This window comes from Gossypium hirsutum, chromosome D08 (genome assembly GCF_007990345.1).
Source record: "Gossypium hirsutum isolate 1008001.06 chromosome D08, Gossypium_hirsutum_v2.1, whole genome shotgun sequence".
Classification (NCBI taxonomy): Eukaryota; Viridiplantae; Streptophyta; class Magnoliopsida; order Malvales; family Malvaceae; genus Gossypium; species Gossypium hirsutum.
The window spans coordinates 36,839,393-36,853,066 of NC_053444.1; the positions used below are offsets into that span (position 1 = coordinate 36,839,393).

Sequence of the window (13,674 nt, forward strand, 5' to 3'; positions counted from 1 at the left end):
CGTTTTTTAAAAAAGCGCCGCTAAAAGTTATATCATATAGTGGCGTTTTTGAAATAAGCACCGCTAAAGCACACTACTTTTAGCGGCGTTTGTAGATGAAGCGCTGCTAAAGAACAGTACTTTTAGCGGCGTTTTCTACCAAGCGCCGCTATAGAACATTACTTTTAGCGGCGTTTTTTTCCCAAGCGCCGCTAAAGATCATGTTATTTAGTGGCGTTTTTGCACAAGTGCCGCTAAAGAACATGATCTTTAGCGGCGTTTTTTTCGCAAGCTCCGCTAAAGAACATGATCTTTAGCGGCGTTTTTTTCTAAGCGCCGCTAAAGAACATGATCTTTAGCGGCGTTTTTTTCTGTAAGCGCCGCAAAAGTTAGCGACGTTATCTTTAGCGGCATTTTTTGCGGCGCTTCCTCAAGCGCCGCTAAAGGCCTAAAAAAACGCCGCTAAAAACCTGTTCTGGTGTAGTGACAGTGTACATGATAACAATAATCTCACATCATATATTACGCAAATACTAACGTTAACAATCAAAAGCTAAATGAATTAAAAGTCAATTTTAAAAGAAATACCAAACAAATTAACACAAATAACATGTAACAAGTTTTTAAAATAGCTAAAAAAACAAATAACATGAAAGAAGGGAAATTATAATCAATAAATTATACATCAAAATAAATTTAAAATAAATAATATATACATATATGAAAGTTTGAAATAAATCAAAAATAGAGTTAAAAATAAATACTACGTAAAATAATAGTATCTAAATAAATTTTAAAATAAATATTATATAAAAAGAAAATCAAAATACATAAAATAATATATATTAATTTAAATAAGTAATACATATGGAATCAAAAACTTCATATAAATAATAGTATATAGTAATATATATATAAATAGGTAAATGAAAATATAACCAAATATAATAATATCAATAATAATAAGAGTAATAATAATAAATTAATTAATAGCAAAAATAACAAACATGACAAAATTGAAATTAAAATAGAAATTTAGGGGCAAATCTGAAATAAATAAAAGGATATGGACCACATTGAATGTGCGAATAACAGGGAGGGCCCAAAAGGGAAATTAATCCCTACTAGAGGTGCTCATGGGTCGGGCGGTCCGGCTCGGCCCGACGGCCCGCCCGAAATTTGGGAGGGCTTGGGTAAAAATATAGGCCCGAAATACGGGCTCGGGCATAAAAAGAAGCCCGTTAGAAAACGGGCCGGGCCTCGGGCAAAATTTTTTTGGCCCGGGCCCGGCCCGGCCCGGATATAAATAATATATATATTTTTAATTTATTATTACATTTACATTTTACATTTCCCATTTCCCCTCCACTCCACCTCCACTCCACGACACTAGGTGGCGTTGTTGTTCTCTTCACTTCGATTCTTCTGCAACTTCCGACCCAAACCCTTCAAATCAACAAGTTCAAGGTAACATGCTTCGATTCTTCTTCACTTTAGTTTTCATTTCAATTGAAATTTTCGAGCTTTACATTTTAATCATGTACTTAAGAGAAGGCTCCTCTTTATTGCTGAGTTTAGTGACGGTGACATGCTTCGATTTTTAATATACTGTTGCCATGTTGTCTTTCAACTTTAAGTCATTTGCTAAAGCTTTTCTGTAAAAATTGGGCTCACCGGAAGTATGAAACTCAGCTTTGGACTTAGATTATTATTCCATTCAGTAGCCTCAAAAGACAAAATGGACGTAGCTACTTACATAATAAGCAGGCCTTTGACCTTCCATTTCTTGATAAAATCTTTTCTGGGTGTGGCCTTCACTTCTTCTGACTTCTGAGCTGCCTTCACTTAACTTCAGTTGATTTAATAGGCTTTTCTGCTTTTCTTTTCTTTTCTTATTTATGCCATTATTAACTTACTACCATTGAATATTGATGCCTTGTTTTCACTTGTTATTTTTCCTTTGGATCAACAAACTGATGATCATAGTAGTAGACGTGGAGTTCAAATCTGTGATTTCGTACATGTTCTTTTTATTGAGATCTCAACACATGTCTCAGTTCCTTTGAGCTGTCAAAAAATTACAAAATATGTGGCTCAAACCAACACTTCCAAAAAAGAAAGAGACACTGTTTTAAATTCTCTTATTACGTACAAGACTTATACCAAACATAAGGAGCTTATCTACATTTATATCCATATGTTCTTTCTTCTTGTATGAAAATAAACCAAACAAGTTTTAATGAACATAAGAGAAATAGGACTTTGATAAGGAAATGATTTTGATACGTCTAAGAACATGTTCACTAGTGGTCCAAAAAAACAAACAACCAACCCTCTGTAGCAGTCATGACAATCCCAGTACCAGCTCTTTGAAAAATCGAGTCTTTTATTGCAGCAAAGGTCGTTTAACTGGCATTCACATGGGTCTAATTTTGTCTTGTCTCCTATCCTATGGAACACCAATCCGACAGTAGGAGAAATGAGAGCTACATTATATCTTCTAGGGGCGTAGATGCTATTCATAATTTCCCATTGTATTTTGTACATGTTATTCATAATTTTAATCTCATCTTTTTTGTTTTTTCTTTTTTTTTAATTGCAGAAACAAGCTATTGAAGCAGAAAAACAGCAGGCCCAGTCAGGTTGCTATCACTTAGAGGTTGCTATCACACCCTTTCCTTCGAAACAATCAAACTCAGATCTTTTCGTAAATTGCTATCACTTAGAGGTTGCTATCACACCCTTTCCTTCGAAACAATCAAACTCAGATCTTTTCGTAAATGATGTGTGTTTTTTTAGTATTACTTAAAGACATGTGACAAGTTTGATCTTGTATCACAAGGCTAGCATAGTTAAATAACTAGTTTATTATCTCGTGCAATATATGAGTTCGGTATTATACTATTATGTAATATGTATTTATTTTTATATGAAAATGGTCAAATATCATTTTATCCCTCTATTATGCTTACAAGTTACAACTAAACTTTAATCTTTATATCCTTTTACCAAAATGATTAAATTTTAGTTTCTATACTTTATTTTTTAACATAAATTGGTGCTTATATTTTTATATTAACTAAATAACTAATATTGTTAATTTTTTTTATTAAAACAATAATTTTTAATGTAATATACTGTTTTAATATACTATTATAAATATACCTTTTTAATATATTGTTTTAATATACTGTTATATATATACTGTTTTAATATAATGTTTTAACTTTTAATATACTATTATAAATATACATTTAATTTGTAACACATTAAATGTTGATGTCTTAATGTATTACAGTGTTACTTGTCAAACATTAAAAATATTTAAATCTAAAATAATTACTTACCGTTTTTAATAAAATACTAGAAAACTATGTCTTTAATTGCCCAAAATATTTAAATCTAAAATAATTACTTACCGTTTTTAATAAAATACTAGAAAATTATGTCTTTAATTGCCCAAAATGAAATTTAAAATCCAATATTTTTATGATTAGATGTCGTAAATCGTAATTTACCCACAAATGTAGTGTCATTTTGAAGGTGCATGGCATTGATTAAATTTAAGATTATTTAATTTTAATACATGTATATATATAATTATATATTCTATAACCGAGTTATAAATAAGATTATTTTTGGATTGCAGGACTTGAGTTTTTATGACTATGGCTAGTTCAAACACTCCTATACCTGTGGACGATGGGTTTAATGAGTATGAAAGTTCTCTCAAACGTCAAAAGTCTACCACTTCAAAGGTGTGGGATGAAATGACAAAGCTTGAATGCGAGAAAAAAATAAATTGAAGGCACAATGTAATCACTGTAAGACTATCTTCTCTGCTAAATCTTCTAGTGGAACCTCTCGTTTAAGACTTCATCTAAATAGCTGTTTGAAAAAAGTTAATAAGGACATCACTCAATACACCATAGCCACTCAGCCATCACCCGAAGGTGTTCCATCTATAAAAAACTACAAGTTTGATGCAGATGAGTGTCGTAAAGCTATTTCTACTTTTCTTGTGTGTGGCAAGCATTCATTTAGGACAGTTGAAGAACCGGGCTTTAGATACATGATGAGAATTTCTAGTCCTAATTTTAAGAATATAAGTAGACATACAGTTGCTAGGGATGTCCTAATGTATTATGCAAAAGAGAGAGATCGTGTTAAAGAAGAGTTGGCTAAAGCACTTGATTTAATTTGTCTAACTTCCGATAATTGGAACTCGGAGCATACTAATGATGAATATATTTGCATTACTGCTCATTGGGTTGACAAAGATTGGAAGCTACAAAAGAGAATCATAAGGTTTAAAACTTTATTTCCTATCTTGGTCATTTACATCCCACTACACAGATTGTGGCACACCCAACATCAATCTTTATAGTGCAATCATTTACGGAAGACATTTGACTGTGTAAAAGCATACAACTCAAGATGTTGGAACAATGGTGATCTCAAGTCTAAGTATCATACTTAAAATTATCATTATAAAAATGTCATGACTATTACATAATAATCTAAGAAGCATTCTCATGATTGGTCAGTCTAGTATATTGTTCTTTAACATATACTAATGTGTTGATTTGTAACCTGCTATCAAATGTAGTAGTTAATTAGGGTCAATTTCACAGTTGAAGAGTTTGTTTTCTATGCAATTTAAGATTTTATATTTCTTTCTCGGCATTTAGGTCGTAAGATTAAAAGTTAATAAAATAAGTCTTTTTAACACATTTTGTAGGTGTTGTGACCCAATAGGCCGACACGGGCCTTAGGTTGTGCTAATTGGTTTAATTGAGTGTGTAGTATGAAGATATAAATGCCCAATTGATGTGAAAGCAAGGGTCAAGTGATGCACAAGCTTCCTATGATGTCAAGGTACAAAACGAACAACCAAGGTAGAGTTTGGATATTGTGTCATGCCACGCAAGGGGTGTGACGCGACACAAGTCAACGTGCTGCCCAAGTTTATTGGGGTTATTTTCATCTACGCAGTCAAACTTATACAAAGACCTAGGATGTGCCGAAGACCTATTTGGCTATCAACACCTATATAAATATGACATTAGGGGTTTGATGTAACTAAGTCGTCCTAGACACCTTCAAAAACCTTAGCAGTTTAGGAGTAGGAGTAGATTATTTTCTTTTCGGTTTTTCATAACTCTTTTGTTTTCCTGTTGAAATCAGTTTTGATTCAAGAGTCTATCAATTTAATTAAAGTACTTCAGTTTATTTTCTTTTGCATTCTATTTAATTCTTTATTCCAATCAAGATATTTACTACTTTGTTCCTCATTCGATATTCAATCCACGATATTCAAATCTCTTGTCTCTTCCGAATCGATCATGTTCTTCTCATGATTTATTTAACCAGAGTAGAGATTATGAATAACATGAGTGGCTAAACCCCTTAGAGGAGATTAACGAGTGGATGAGGATGTGATTAATGGAGGATTTAGGGTTTTCTAAGAGGGATTAGTTGGTATGAATTACTTGTGCTTAAACCACTAGGATTGGCAACCCTAGGAAGTTATCATAGGCAAGACGAGACCAAGAGATAAGTCAAACCAACTAAATCGTAATTTATCCTAGTTGAGAAAGTGAGGTCGGAAGATAAGCAAGTATCAACCAATCGATTAGTTGATTAGAGGTCGAGAGGTAATAATTTGTTAATCAGTAGCTAATCCACCGTAAAACCCTAATCCAAAATTAGTTACAAACCCTGAAGCGAGTTAATCTTCCTGATTGGTTTATTGATTTATTTCGTTTGTCTATTTTTCTTTATTTATTTATTTTTATTCCCTTAATCTATTTTATGGTCCATCGTAATATCGAAAATAATCAATACTACTTAGACTTGTTATTGTAAAAGCATTTTCATTACTTATTCCATCCTCTCTTGGGTATGACCCTTGGAATATTTCCAAGTATTGTGTTGTACAAACTGTATTATAATTTGACCCGTGCACTTGCGGACACTGCCATTCTTAATTTCTTATATTTTTGGTGTATTGTTTAGCTATAAACGATAAAATGTTTATAGGCGGTCAATTTATATCATATATCCATAACAACATTTGTCATCAATCAATCACATTATTGTTATCCAAGCCCACAATAATACTTGACTAAGGACATTTAAGAATGATCATATCATTCTTAGGACTTCATTGTTATACAACTTATTTAACACAAAAATAAAGATTGAAAACAATAATGGCAATGTCTTTATTAATAAAGTAGGTAAAAATATGTTATTATAATTATCATATGTTTGGTCTTTAGGCATACTTCAACATTAACTACCAAAAGGAGTTTGTAAAACATAATTCATGTAAAAGCCCCAAAATTCAACAACACATCAAAGCTCATAAAAGCCACATATAACAAATTTATTACACATTGCTCATGTCATCATTTCTATTTCATTGCTTACTTTAATCTAAACATGCTCCCAAATTTTCTCAAGGTAACATAAAAGTGTTTGCAAAAACTTATACTAGCCTAAGCATTTGTGTACATGCCGAAAGACTATCATAAGCTAATAAAAAATCAAGTACTTTATATTTTCCAAACCTTAAACGGTGATGTGATCCTCCCAAGAAACAATCTTAAACTTGTCACAAAGTCTTCAACCTATGCGTTTTAAACAATTAATGCGTTAAGCTCAAAAAGCTTAGTAAGTATAATGATATTTCCTACCTTTAACTTATCACAAATTAATGTTAAATATTTCATAATTATGAATTTTAAGCTCAATTATACCACTTTTTAACAAAGATTTAGATCCATCCACTTATCCATTCTTCATTAAGACTCGTGTATAGCTTATTCTAATCACTTTCATTCACCTCTAAGATGATTTCAACCTATTAATCCATTCTTATCATTTTGTGAGTTTTCCCTTTTGTCATTAACATCTATAGTTCTATTTCCATAGTATACATATTTCCATTAATTTGACCCAATGGTTCCTCATATTGCATGAGGCTTACAATTCATTAGGTAAATTTTATTTTTATATTATGCATATGGTAATTCAATTCTAATTTCTAATTTCAATTTCTTAACACTAAATTATTAAATATTAATTTCTAATTTCAATTTCTTAACACTAAATTATTAAATATTAATGAATAATAGCTCCTTTATTTCACTTAGATCCAATCATTTTATCTTTGTCCATTTTAATACAAAACGTGTGTCTCATCTTGGCATCAATTTTAAACACATAGCCCATAGTAAACTTTAGTAAAATAGGACTCAAATACTTGGAATTCTAACCAAACACACCACATATAATTATTTCACTAGAAGTGCATCCATCCAAACACAACCATATATTATATTGCACTAATAGTGTATTCCTTCCAAACACAATCAAGTTGCACATACATGCTATGCCATGAGACATCAAAACATATCTTGATCAAACAACATATCTTCATGCCAAAGTGCGTGTTGCTATCCTTATTGGCAAGTCAGTTGTATCCTAACTATTCCACTAACTTACTAGGGCAATAAGTGTATTAACATATATTATGTATATACAAATCACATCTTATAACATCCACATAATGAATCACATGCTTTCAAGTACATAACAATTTTCATATTTCACATATAACACATTTTGGTTTAACATATTAAACATACAATATAGTTTTGTTTGATATAATTAATGCAAATTAACGTTATTCAAAATAATATCTAATTAAAATAACTAACTCTAATATAACTAAAGTGATAATTAAAATGGTTAGAATTCTATTCAAGTAATAACTCTATTTTATATGTTTACCTCAAAAATTTTTAGCTAATAATTTTAAATTATTATAATTATCACAGTTTTTTCCTTGTATTTTATGCTTAGAGTTTTATTCAAGTAATAACTCTATTTTAAAATTAGCACAACTTTTTTTAATTAATAATTGTAATTTAAATTCTAATTATTTTTAAATGACCAATTATCACAATTTTTTAGCTAATAATTTTAAATTAAATATTATAATTATTTTAAAATATAATTTAATAATATAATGGAAAATAAAAGCTATTTTTGTAATTCAATTTTTTTTCAAACTTTTTCTTTTATATATATTATTTAATTATAACATATATTTTAAATTATTTTAATGTTTATTTTATTTAAAAATTTTAATATTATAATATTATAAAAAATAAATTTAATAAAAATATTCTTAATTTTCGATATTAAAAGCTAGATGCCATGATAGGACATCAAATTCCTACTAAAGTAAAAATATAATATGGATAGGAAAACTTGTCCAACGTTATATAAAAATGAATAATTAATATTAGATTATGACACATCCACAATATCGGTGAAAACAAGAATTATATAACAAATATTTTTATAAAAAAATAATTTAAACCATAAATAAAGTTTTGATTAAATGGTAAAGTACAAATATTGAAAACTATAAACACTTAAAGGGGTAAAAAACCTTCAAACTTAAAAATAAATAAATAAAAACAATTAAGCTCCTGTTTTCTTACACTCAATTACGTACTTGAAGTAACAAAATTCATCAAAGCAACCATTGACTGTTAACTTTAACAGTTGACCGTTAAAGTTATCGCCTTCAATTTTTTCTTCTTTTTTCAATTATTTTCACCACGTCTCACAAACGTGGTAGAAAATGATAAAAAATATTAAAATCAATAAAATATAAAAAAGATATAAATGGTATAAAATAAATACAATTTTTTTTAAAAAAATTATAAAATTTATAAGACTTAATCGTTGATAGATTCTATACTTCTACAAAAACCAAATCCATTGATCCCCATAATTTCCCGGATCGAACCCAACTAGAAAATCTTTCAAGCAACAACCATCTAAGAAACTAAACACCTAGAAAACCTTTCTCTCAATTCTGATGAATACCATAATGTTTTTTTTTTTGAAACAAGATGAATACCATAATGTTATCATCAAGAAAAGGTTTTTTGTTTTTGTTTTTATGCTTTAACGATTCAATGACCAAGGAATAAGTTAGGGTTAGATGCAAACAACTATAATTCCCTTGTACACGTGGAGAAATAAACATGTATATCAATAACCAATGTGTATTCAGTAAGCCATTCAAATTCAAAACATTGGTTCTAAGAAGTGCCACTTTATAACCCTTCTTAGAACCAAAGGGAGGGACTATATTGTTATGGTATTTCTCGTTACCGATCCGAAACTTGAATGTAACCTCAAACTACAGACCCACAACACGAGTAGATGTGGACAAACCTAGGCCCCACAAGGTAGAGACAGTAGGGGATCACTGGGAGAGCTCGTGTGATGAGCTCGCGAGCTAGGCTCGCATGTTCCTGGGTGTTCATAGGTAGAGAGTGCGAAGTCAAGTGGGTAGTCCGATAAACACGTGTTAAGTCTAGAATAGTATATGTTGGCATGCATGGAGCCTACCTAAGACGTCATTTTGGTAAAAGTAACCGTAACTTATAAATACCCGATTCCCCTCACCAAGAGGATACACAACAAAACACTCAACAAAATATATAAAATGACAAAAACAACCTCAAAATAATACAATTTACTTTGTAAATAAAGGATATTTTAGTCATTAACCAACTAAGTTGGTATCTTATTAAATCGAGATACTAAATCTATCAAATGTAGGTAAGGGTAAATTGTGGGGTTAATCTTTTAAAAATTAAAACGTTCATACAAGTCATATAAACTAATGTATAATAATTTTTTTTCTTGTTGTTCCTCTATTTCACTAGTAGACTTTCTTTTAAAATATTTGTTCATTCTTATTAAACATTTAGAACAAATAAATCTAATTCTTAAACGCATAAAAATGTTTACAAAGTCAACATACAACTAGTAATTTTCTTTCAAAAAATAAAAAACAGTTACGTGCTTTTTGGTGCCATGCTAATGCAATATATCATGTTTTCAAACACAAGATTCACAATAATCACACTTGCAACAATAATTTCTAAAAAATTCTAAATTTTTTTTATCAACATTCAAGAAATTAAAGATTATAAATACAATTAGACCTAATTTCTTCAAGTATTTATATTAATCAACCTTTAAAAATTATTACCTGATAGAATTAAATGACCTGAATCCTTATTTAAATAAAATATAATGGTAAAATAAAATAAAAATAAAATCCGTATAGAACTACACTTCTTTTATTTTATTTTAGAATAAGGTTTTTTAAACCTTATTAAGCTCCATCTATTTGATATTGATTAGAATAAGGTGTTTCAATCTTACTGCACTCCTATTAGAATATGGTTTTACAAGTCTATAAATAGGCATAGTCTACTCCTCTTATAATCATTCGAATTCGACATAGTAAATTTTCTTTTCCTATGCCCGTGGTTGTTTTCCCGAAAGAGTTTCCACGTAAAAATCTGTGTGTCCATTATTTTTCCTTTCTCTTTTCTTTGTGATATATTGTCATTACCGACATTCTATTTTTACATTACCCAATCACGATGTTAGGAATTTTCTATAAAATCAATGTCTTGAAATCATTTAATAAATAATAAAAGTCCTAATCTATTATGAGAAAAGCTCGAATCCTAATTTTCTAAAGATTAATTGATAAAACTTGAAAAATAATCATTTAATATATAAAAAAAACTAAATTTTGCATAAAAATTCTAATCTATCATGAGAAAAGCTATAATCCTAAATTTTTTAGAGATTTCTCAATAAAGCTTGAAAAAAAAGAGTTATATAAAGATTGAACACCTATCTTGTAAAAAATTTAGAGAGTGCAAGAGAATAAGAGAAATTTGAGAAAAAAGTGATAAGTGTTGGAAGAAAATAAAAGAATTAGAGATTTTTAGGTTTTAGTAAGTGGAGAGAGATTTATTTATTTTTATATAAAATAATTATTTTTCAAAGATTTTGACAGGAACTTTTCAAATTTTTTATAGGATATTTTTTTTATCAAACCATTTTCAAATATTTTATAAGGTTAATAAACTAATTATATAAATTTTAAAAAAAATTATAATGTTTTTTTTACTAATGCAAGGGTGAAGAAATGTAGATTGTGGGGTATTTTTAAAAAAAAAATTAAAACATTTAGAAAAGTCATATAAAGTAATGCATAATATTTTTTGTTCTTGTTTTTCCTCTACTTTACTTGTATACTTTCTTTTAAAATATTTGTTTATTATTGTTAAACATTTAAAACAAATTAAATCTAAGTCTTAAATACTTGGAACCAACATATAACTAATAATTTTCTTTCACATAAATAAAAATTACTTAAGTGCTTTTTGGTGTCTTGAAAATGTAATATATATATATATTTCAAACACAATATTCACAATAATCATACTAGCAACAACAATTTCTAAATAAAAATGCTAATTTTCTAATAAATATTCAAGAAATTCAAGATTATAAATACAATCAATTCTAATTTATTTTAGAATTTGTATTAATCAACCTCTAGCAATTATTACCCAATCACGATGTTAAGATCTTCGTTCAAAATTAATCTAAAAAATCATTCAATAAAAAAAATATTACATAAAAATCTCAACCTATCATAAGAAATACTATAATCTTAATTTTTTAGAGATCAATCAATAAAGTTTGTTACCAAATTAAAGAGACTCGCTTGAAAGTCTCACAAGATTGAACGCTTATCTTATAAAAAATTCTAAAGAATTTTAAGTGTTGGAAGAAAATAAAAGGATTAGAGATTATTGAATTTTAGTGCGTGGGGGAGAAACTCATTTATTTTTATATAAAATAAATTGTCATTTTGTGGGGTGAATACTCAATATACCAATTTGGGTGAATTGACCAAATACTTTATGTGAAATGGTATATAGATGTTATGTTGAATATAATTATGACCTAAAAAACAAACATAAAAGTGATTATTCGTCAAACAGGATTGGAAGTTGGTAGAATAATTTCAGTTAAATTCGTCAATTTCGAACATTTTGTGTAATTATATGGAAATATTTAAAACATAAGTACAGAACTTTAATAGTACTTTGAACCTCTCCTTAATCACGCGGGGATGTAGCTCAAATGGTAGAGCGCTTGCTTTGCATGCGAGAGGCACGGGGTTCGATCCCCTGCATCTCCATCTCGTTTTTATTTTACCTTTTATAAATATTTTAATTTTAAATATAATAATTTATTTTATTTTTATAGGATGATAACACCATTTAATTATAATTTATAAAAAATATAATTAATTAATAAAGTTGTTATTATATGTAAAATTTATGAATTTTATAAACAAAATTATATAAAATTTAAATTATTATAATAAAGTACAAGATTGAAAATAATTAAATTGATGAAAATAATTGTCTGGTGAAATTTTTTAAATTCTACAAACGAATTAAGGGTGTGACAAGTATTATATTTATTTATATAATTAATTTTTGTACTACACCCTATAATAAACTCGTCACACCCAACTTTTTTATATAACTCATTTCATTATTTTAAAAATAATTAAATTTTTTATTTAAATTCAATTACAAAAGTGCATAAATATTAATACAAATTTACTTTTGTATTTTTTTAAAATAATAAAATGGACCAATTAAATTATCTCAAAATAGGACGGGCCTCCCTTTCGATTCAAAATAACACATGATGAGATGGAATATTGGGTAATATTCCTCCATTACACTGGTATTGTGTTTGGATAACATGACAGTGGGGCAATAGTCATGGCTGTGGAGCTACTTTTCACCATTTTGACCTCTTATAGGGGGCTTGATTTTACAACCTTTTGATTCCAAAAATTAATTGTAAAAATAATAAAGGATTAACCTCTTTACAATTTATTGTCTACTTTTATTTCATCGTCATTACAATTGAATCTAATTATATATTTCTTCATTGTTTTTAATCTTACCGTTATAATACTCAATTTCATTGTTACAATAATTAATCTCATTGTCACTGTTATTATTTCTAATTTTACTGCTCATTCAAAAAAAGTCAAACCCATTTTAAAATATTTATTTCAAAACTCAAATATATAGTGATAAGCCCAAACCCAAAATAATCTAATTATATCTCAAATCTTAAGTTTAAAATAAAAATAATTAAAAGTATAATGATTTTTTAACTCTCAAACTATATAGAAAAATCATTTTAACCCCTTTCATATTTTTAAGCTTTATTTAACTTTTAAATTTTTATCTTTTGTCAAATTGATTAATTTTGAATAGAAAAACTACCTTTTTTTGTTAACTTAATAAAGTTGAAGGTTTTATGCTGATCCATATGAATATCATGTCAGAAATTAATTAAAAATTTAAAATGAATTATAAAAAAATTGTTTAAAATTATTTAAAATTATTAAAATTGAAAAAAATTATTAAAATTATAATTTTAACATCAATATTTATAATGGTGCTAAAAATCAATATATTTTTCTTCTTCGACATCAACATGAAACCTCTGTACTTTTTCAATCTCTTTATCAAGCATTGCCATTTTCTTCACATCCTTTTAATTTCCCTATTACAAACCTAAAACCAAATTGGTAGGAGACAAAAGAACCCTAATTGAAAAAAAATTGAATTAAACCTTATAAAGCCATCTCGGTCGGAAGGAAACCAAGTTAGAAAGCCAATGAACTCGAGATGCTTGGGTAGATCAACCAAGCCTTAGCTATCGTCATTGTCAAGCTTCCCAAAATTTGAG

The 13,674-nt window shown here is 28.3% G+C and overlaps 1 long non-coding RNA gene and 1 other non-coding gene across 2 annotated transcripts; both read left to right on the forward strand.

Moving 5' to 3' along the window:
* The first annotated feature begins 1,328 nt into the window (after positions 1-1,328).
* LOC107917906 (uncharacterized) lies at positions 1,329-5,211 on the forward strand. The gene is made up of 3 exons (XR_005916693.1): positions 1,329-1,446; positions 2,582-2,707; positions 3,629-5,211. It is a non-coding gene; the product is annotated as an uncharacterized lncRNA (long non-coding RNA).
* A 6,807-nt stretch (positions 5,212-12,018) lies between these two features.
* On the forward strand, positions 12,019-12,091 carry TRNAA-UGC (transfer RNA alanine (anticodon UGC)). Its single transcript has one exon. It is a non-coding gene; the product is annotated as a tRNA-Ala (tRNA).
* The last annotated feature ends 1,583 nt before the right edge of the window (positions 12,092-13,674 follow it).